Source organism: Drosophila arizonae, chromosome 3 (assembly GCF_054131065.1).
Source record: "Drosophila arizonae isolate 15081-1271.41 chromosome 3, UAZ_ARI_1.0, whole genome shotgun sequence".
Lineage (NCBI taxonomy): Eukaryota > Metazoa > Arthropoda > Insecta > Diptera > Drosophilidae > Drosophila > Drosophila arizonae.
In genome coordinates, this window is record NC_142923.1 from 32,418,465 (window position 1) to 32,427,708 (window position 9,244).

General features: G+C 40.1%; 1 pseudogene; it reads right to left on the bottom strand.

Annotated features, from left to right (window-relative positions):
* Window positions 1–3,337: 3,337 nt before the first annotated feature.
* Window positions 3,338–8,402, bottom strand: LOC149270107 (uncharacterized; annotated as a pseudogene).
* Between the last annotated feature and the right edge of the window lie 842 nt (window positions 8,403–9,244).

A 9,244-nucleotide genomic window follows, 5' to 3' on the forward strand; every position in this document is an offset into this window, starting at 1 on the left:
TTCAGGATATAATGATACCTTGGTCTTATTTATTCAACAGTCTTAGCTTAAATACATAATGTTTACATATATAAAGAGTTCTGTCGCTAAATGCAGCGGCAGAACGGGAGTATATACAATGTCATAAGAGACCGATCGTGTTGTCAATCGACTAAGTGCCACTATGTCGATGAGCGTAATTTGTCGATCGCTTTATTGTTGCCGAGGCCAAAGCCTCCAAGTGATGCTGATACCTTATTTTGCCTAATGTTTCGTTTGTAGTGGTTATGGTTGTTTTCTTTTAACGGACGGACAGACATTAAATTTATTTAAGTCAATTAACAAAATGTTTGTCAATTAATAAAATGTTTGTCCAATTAACAAATGAACGTGCACCAGCTATTACAGTTTTCCTATACGTGTGAACACATACATTCAAACTTATTCTAGCATATTCCTAGGATCGCATTGCGATTGCTGTGCTACAGTTCTCAACAGTTGGTTTAGTTTAGATTTTCTAGATGACGCTGCAGCAGTGAATCTATTTCAGTTTTGCCATCAGTTATTCAAAAAGTGAAGTGGCGTTGTGACTAGTAGCGCTACGCTCGATAGAGGAGTCTTAGGTCTTTAATTTAATTGCTTAAAAATATTTAATTTTCCCAATTGCAACTAGTGAGAGCGCGTCAATTCTTTTTGAAATACATATGTATGTATATACTAAAAAGCTGCATGAATTTCAGAAGAACGGTGTTCGATTTAACAGTTCGCTATATACACACATATGAATGTATATATGTTGAGTGACATAGAAGCTTAGCCGAAAAAGGGGTTGAGTGAAAGTGTGCGCTCGTTCATGACTCAAGGCAGAATATACAGTCAAGCAAAAAATAATTGAAGGAGTGGGAGTGTGCGGTACATGAGGTGACAGGATTGCATACCGACACATAAATAATTATACATGTATCACGGGACTGTAGTGGTTGTCGAGAACAGATTTCAGTTTTCCTGCGCAATTGCTTGTGCGTTCATATGTAAAGGGAGAGATCATAGGGAGACAGAAAAAGTAAGTGATAGAGAGTAACGCAAAAACAGCGTATAGCATATCAAAATGTAATCATGTCTATTTGAGCTCTCACAGCGCACCGAGCAAATAGGAAGTAGAAAATGCTTGCAAAAACTCGAATAATTCGACGCCTTTAGGTTTTGGCATCTTGTTCATTCCGTTTTAAGGCTTCATTTATTCTCGCTCATTTTATTGAAGGCCGTAAGATATGACTACTTGAGCTCACTAAAATGTAAACTCGTCGTGTTTTTGACTTTTGTCATTTAACATAGCTCATTAGTTAAGAGTGACAATAAAAGGCATTGTTTAAATATTTCAAATTAATATATGTATACATATGTGCATATACATATGTTCAGTGACGAACTAAATTATTGGCACAGCAAGCTTTTGAAACTTTAACGCCATTTTTAAATTGATTTTTAACTTTTTTTAGTGAAACAAAAAATTTACTATATATAATTGGGTATTTATTAAATTATAGAGTAAAACAAGTAAGAAAGCTCTAGTCGAGACTGCTCGACTACGAGATCCCCTGAACCCTTGGAGTGCTAGCTATTTCAATAATTTTTCGCGTCTTTCAGCTTACACAAGAAACACACACACATACACAAACACATACACACACAAGCACCCACGCATAAACACGCATGGGCTGCAGTGTGCGCTTACTATGAGAACTTAATTGTTTAATAACTTTTTTTGTGGACGTACGATCTTCATGAAACTTTCAGATTATATGATATGACTATAACATGGATATGCATGTAATTGCCAAAGCACAAGTCTCTAGTATTTGAAATACGCGTTTTACAAAAGTGAGGGTGAGGGGGTGAATTTAGAGGTGGGGGGTAAATTTTAACAAAAACCGAAATTGTATAAATTGCATATAAGCATACATTCAAAATTTGGAGACTCTAGCAATAAAGGTGTAGAAGATATAATTTTATAACTGGTTTTCGATAAGGTTTTTCATCGATAAAAAAAGATCGGGATGAGTTATCGAATTTTAATGATAAACTCGATATCCGCGCTGTAATTACGAACATTTTACAAAAAATTTGAAGTCTCTAGCTCTTATATCTTCGGAAATCGACGCGTTCAAACATACGGACAGACGGACAGACGGACAGACAGACAGACGGACAGGGCCAAATCAACTCAGCTCGTCACCCTGATCAAGAATATATATACTTTGTGGGGTCTGCCACGCCTCCTTCTGCCTGTTACATACATTTCAACAAAACCATTATACCCTGATTTCCCATTTTCAATGGGTTCAGGGTATAATATTGCGATAAACTTCAACGTACCTTTTTTAAAAATTCAATAACCAAAAATAAACTTCGATTTTACTTAGCAAAATTATTTGCACACCAAAAACAAAAAAACAAAATTAAACAAGTAAGAAAGCTCTAGTCGAGACTACTCGACTACGAGATCCCCTGAACCCTTGGAGTAATAGCTATTTCAATAATTTTTCGCGTCTTTCAGCTTACACAATAAACACGCACATACACACGCACGTACGCACACACACGCACGCACGCAGACACAGGCATACATACACACACATACATACACACACATACACACACACACACACACACACATACACAAACAATTACATACATATACACACACAAGCATAAACACGCATGGGCGGCAGTGAGCGCATACTAGGAGAACTTAATTGATTAATAACTTTTTTTGTGGACGTACGATCTTCATGAAACTTTCAGATTATATGATATGACTATAACATGGATATGCATGTAATTGCCAAAGCACAAGTCTCTAGTATTTGAAATACGCTTTTTACAAAAGTGAGGGTGAGGGGGTGAATTTAAGGGTGGGGGGTAAATTTTAACAAAAACCGAAATTGTATAAATTGCATATAAGCATACATCAAAAATTTGGAGACTCTAGCAATAAAGGTGTAGAAGATATAATTTTATAACTGGTTTTCGATAAGGTTTTTTATCGAGAAAAAAAGATCGGGATGAGTTATCGATTTTTAATGATAAACTTGATATGCGCGCTGTGATTACGGACATTTAAAAAAAAATTTGAAGTCTCTAGCTCTTATATCTTCTGAAATCGACGCGTTCATACATACGGACGGACGGACAGACAGACGGACAGGGCCAAATCGACTCAGCTCGTCGCTTTGTGGGGTCTGCCACGCCTCCTTCTGCCTGTTACATACTTTTAACAAAACCATTATACCCTGATTTCCCATTTTCAATGGGTTCAGGGTATAAAAATGTAGACAGCAACTTGCGGTCTCTCTGAAGTAAATATGAAGTGCTGGCACCGGTGTTCAATTTTGTACTGATTTATTAAATTTAACATCAACGCAAGCGCAGCTTGCACAGTAGAGAGCGCACCTATGCGCATCTAACCGCGAGCAGCGAGAGAGCGATCTTTTGGATAGCGACACTCCCGTGCTAGCGCGTCCAACAACAACTTCTCTGTACAGTGTTTCAGCTTCAATTACTTAACCTATACAATTTCGATAATAATTCAATTTCTTAATATATATATAATAATATATAATATAATAATATATATAGAGGGCAACTATCCAAATGCCTTAACATCGGCCGCGTTGAAAGGCCGCAGGGCTTCAATAATATGGTGTATTAGTGGAGTGGCAGTGGTGCAACGCGATGAATTGCCCTTTTATATGTGCCATTTTTTGTCTTAACGACAATTACGCGCACTCTACCATCTCTTCCGACTATGGCTTCCGTCACCACGCCTAGCATCCACGAGCACGACTGCTCCGACCTGTACGTTCTGCCTCCCCTTCGTCCATTTTGGCGTGAGCACTTCGCCGTCGTTTGGGTTGCTGCTGGGAGCGACCATTGGCCGCGAATTGAGCACGGCCTCGACCTCGACCAGCACGGTGGCCACCTCGTCTTGCCGTAATCGAGCGCTGCCCATCGCTTTCAGCAGCAAACCCTTGGCGGATTTCACCGCCGCTTCCCAAGGGCCGCCAAAATGCGGCGCTCGAGGAGGGATGAACACAAACTCCATGCCCCGCTCCGCAGCAAACATTTCCATGTCCGCTGTGTTGCCATGGAACGTAGTTTTGAGGTCCAGCGTGCGTGCAGCACCCACGAAATTGGTGGCATTGTCGCAATACAGCTTCCGGACAAGCCCACGTCGACCAACGAACCTGGATAAACACATCAGAAATGAATTTGAGGTTAAATCGGTGACTAATTCAAGATGCACTGCCTTCGAAGTAAAGCAAACAAATATGGCAATATACATTTTGACTGGCGATTTGCCCCGAATTCCCAGCGAAACTAGTATTGGACCGCAAAAGTCCACTCCACTGATCTCAAATGGCCTATTTCCATGTAAGCGATCAGCGGGAAGATTGCCCATTATTTGGGATAAGAGTTTCGGCTTGTAGCGAAAACAATGTACACATTTTCGGACTACTGCACTGCAAGCCTGTCGAGCATTGACCAGCCAAACCTGCTGACGAAGCAGGCCCATTAGTACTAGGGGATTGGCGTGGCAATGAGAGCGATGGAAATGCTCCAAATAAAGCGTTACGAAACGACACTTTTTTGGAAGCAATAATGGGAATTTGGCATTATGTGCTAATGGTGCCTTCAATAAACGACCTCCTACTCGTAGCAACCATAACCTTCACCTGCCATGCTGATGTGGGTGCAAAAACGGTGTCAGTTTTTGCAATGACGGTTGCAACACGACTGACTTCTTTATTTCTTCGCTGAATTCAATGTGTTGAATTACAGATATAACTGCAAGGAATGCGAAGCTTAACTCAGAAGCTGTAGGAACAAGTGAAGAATGACTTTCTTGTTTTCCATTGATAAAGCGGAACATATAGGCAACGATGCGGATTAGCTTAGAAAATGATGATGTTGACTCAATAAGATGTACGATAGGATTTGTTACCTCATCGACCGCGATCATAGTAATTGCAGTTCTACGCTTCTCTAGAAGCTCTAACTCCTTTGATAAGGTGATTTGTGGGTTGGCTGGCCACAATGTGTCAGAAAGCTTTAAAAATCCTGGTCCGCAAAATCACAATGATGCTTTAAGCTCCTCAACTGAACATCCCCGAGATACAATATCTGCTGGGTTGTCTTTCGTTGGTACATGACGCCAAGATACAGTTATGAACTCTTGGATGGTTGCAACGCATTAGCAACGAATGTGTTCAAGCTAGATGAATGCATTCGCAGCCAATGAAGCACCACCTCAGAGTCTGACCAAAATGTGACTTGACTAATAGGACCATCAAGTACTTTCTTTACCGCATCCCATAAGGTAGCTAACAATTCTGCAGCACACAACTCCAGCCGCGGAACAGATTTTGTTTTCAAGGGCCGCTATCTTAGATTTTGCGACTAGCAGCCTGGTAGTGATACCCTTATCTGTTTGCATTCTTACGTATAAACAACAACCGTAAGCTCTCGTTGAGGCGTCAGCAAATCCATGGATTTGACATCCTTTCGATTTAAGTGTGCCAACGTAACGAGGTATATGCAACGAGCTTAGATTTGAGAAACAGCTAGTTACTGCCTCAAATTCTTGCCTCATTTGAACTGCAGTTGCCAAAAGAAGTTGATCAGAGGCTATCCGTGCGTGATTTACAGATGAAATCTGTGACGAAGTGACACGAGGGACTGCTGATACAGCTGCTGAGCTACTTTGAGCCGCTTCAGAGCTGTATCTATGCAGTATGGTATGGTGCGGCTTAGAGCACACACGACAGTGGGCTGATTTGCAAGCAAACAATTTATACAGAGCGGATAGCTCTTTGCGAACGTAAAACGTTTCTGGCAAGGTATTGCTGCGAACGACGAGCACGAGTGAATGAAGTGATCTATTTACAAAACACGCATTTGGGACTCTGCGGCTCACTGGGCAGAGCGACAGCTAGTGAAGTTTTCCCAATTCTTTTCCTATTATCCTGAGCTACCTTACGACGTGGACCAGATGAGTCTTCAGCACTTAAATGCTGATACCGTCTGTTCAAGGCAGCTTCACAATCTTGCCACAATGGAAGCTTATTGTAGTCAAGATTCTTTTCCCACCTAGAGCGCGTGCCAGCGTCCGCTTTCATCATTACTAAATGGATGAGCATGGCATTCGAAATCTGCTTATCAGATCCTAGCGATAATAGAGATTCGTAAATGGCACGGACTGAGTCTATCAGCATGCGCAAAGATGATGCTGACGGTTCGGACATGTGTGGGAGATCAAATAGTTTTGAAATGCTGTTAAAAAATATGAGACACTGATTGTCGTACACATTTTTTAAAGCAGCTAATGCTTTTGGGTAATTTGCATCTGTCACCTGATATGCCTTGTCAGTGCCTAATGCTTCTTTGTCCAAGCATGACAACAAGTGATTAAACTTTTCTATATTTGATAACCCTGGCTCGTTGTCGACTAAACTCTCAAAAAGTCCAATGAAATTCTTATATTCCGAATATTCTCCGCTAAACTTTGGCAGTTTTATATTCGGTAGATTCCTAGAGTGTGACACGAAGCTAATCATTGTAGAGTTAGCGGGACTCTCACTTTTAGGTTGGCTATCACTACCTCGCTTCATAAGAAGTGCTTTGGTTGATACACACAAATCTTCTAACGTTGACCGAGGCACTAAATCTGCGTTAATGTCGTCCAACTCTTGTTGTGTCTTAAAGGCCTTTTCTATGTAGCGGTTCAGTATCTCAAGTCGACATTCAATTTCAAATGGCTCTACTGGTTTAGTGTAATCTTTTAATGATTTATTAATACGTGTTATATCGTTTGTAACATTTTTGTAAACGGCCAACAGAGCTTCGACACGCTCTGATGATGACTCGTCCATAGACCTATTCTTTCCTCGCTTGTTAGTCATGATGCTATAAGTGATGCTCAGTTGAAACCAATTTCAATCGAACGAAATAAAAATTCACTTAATGTATGACAACAAGCGAAGAGCAAGTCAAGAATATTAACAAATGCGCGCGATCGTAATAAATCTCAATATATTACGCTGGCAGTGTTAAACTATACTTGAGTGACTGTTACAGACAGCTGCTAACGATATAGCGAAGACAACAACCAGTTTGTTGAGTGACTATTAGTATGGGTATATTGAGTTAGTTATTTTTATATTTGACTGTAGAGCGATTGAGTGCAATGCATTCGCACCTACACATGCACAAGCGAGAGCGCGCCGGTATGTGCAAGTGAGAACGCAACGATATTGCAAGCTTGAAATAAAAATGTAGATCGAGCTCATGCGATGACCGCAAAGCCAGAGTGTAAGTTTTGAGCGGCAATAAATCCAAGTGACAAGCGCAAGTTTTGAGCGGAATGCGAGAGCGCTACTGTGAGTAAGCACGAGTGCAAACGATATTGCTAGCGAGCATGCAAATGATGAGCGTAAATTAAAGCGAAATTTACTGTGTAAACGCGAGTGCAAACGATATTGCAAGCTAGCTAACACATGAAGAGCGTTAAGTACGAGCGAAATTTACTGTGTAAGCGCGAGTGCAAACGATATTGGAAGCGCGCATGCAAATGAAGAGCGTAAATTAAGAGCGCAATTATCTGTGCAAGCGAGAACGAGCTTTAACGTGCGAGCGAGAGCGAGTTGTGAGCGCAAGCGCAAAACGAAAGTGCGAGACGAAAATGAGCAAAAAACTGTAACACACTAACGGCGCCAAAGAAAACTTGGATTATGCGAGGCAATAGAGATTGAATTTTTTGCATATCAAAGGTCAATTACATTATGCACCTTATTTTTTTATTTTTTATTAAATTTCAATTTTAAATAAGCTCAACACAATGTACATAGGCGTAGATTTATATTTTGTATGTCTCAAGTAATGCATTTATTTATTTATCGCTTGCATTACTTGGTCATCTATGTGCTCTATGTATTTATGTACTTCCCTGATTATCCACAAAATTCATAATCCAGCTTCCTTCAATTCCAGAGAGAGTCCACCCGGGGGCGCCAAAAATGACCTTCCAAAAGGAATCTGGTCCTTCGATGGGCCAGTGTATAATATTTATAAAAAATGTAGACAGCAACTTGCGGTCTCTCTGAAGTAAATATGAAGTGCTGGCACCGGTGTTCAATTTTGTACTGATTTATTAAATTTAACATCAACGCAAGCGCAGCTTGCACAGTAGAGAGCGCACCTATGCGCATCTAACCGCGAGCAGCGAGAGAGCGATCTTTTGGATAGCGACACTCCCGTGCTAGCGCGTCCAACAACAACTTCTCTGTACAGTGTTTCAGCTTCAATTACTTAACCTATACAATTTCGATAATAATTCAATTTCTTAATATATATATAATAATATATAATATAATATAATAATATATAATATAATATAATAATATATATAGAGGGCAACTATCCAAATGCCTTAACACCAGTTATAAAACAAGTAAGAAAGCTCTAGTCGAGACTGCTCGACTACGAGATCCCCTGAACCCTTGGAGTGTTAGCTATTTCAATAATTTTTCGCGTCTTTCACAAACACGTACGCACACACAGGCATACATACACACACACGCATACAGACACAAACGCATACACACACTCGCATACACACACACATACACAAACACATACACACACATACACAAACACATACACACACAAGCACCCACGCATAAACACGCATGGGCTGCAGTGTGCGCTTACTATGAGAACTTATTGATTAATAACTTTTTTTATGGACGTACGATCTTCATGAAACTTTCAGATTATGATTATAACATGGATATGCATGTAATTGCTAAAGCACAAGTCTCTAGTATTTGAAATACGCTTTTTACATAAGTGAGGGTGAGAGGGTGAATTTAAGGGTGGGGGTAAATTTTAACAAAAACCGAAATTGTGTAAATTGCATGTAAGTATACATTAAAAATTTGGAGACTCTAGCAATAAAGGTGTAGAAGATATAATTTTATAACTGGTTTTCGATAAGGTTTTTTATCGATAAAAAAGATTGGGATGAGTTATCAATTTTTAATGATAAACTCGATATCCGCGCTGTAATTACGAACATTTTACAAAAAATTTGAAGTGTCTAGCTCTTATATCTTCGGAAATCGACGCGTTCAAACATACGGACAGACGGACGGACGGACAGACGGACAGACGGACAGACAGACAGACGGACAGGGCCAAATCAACT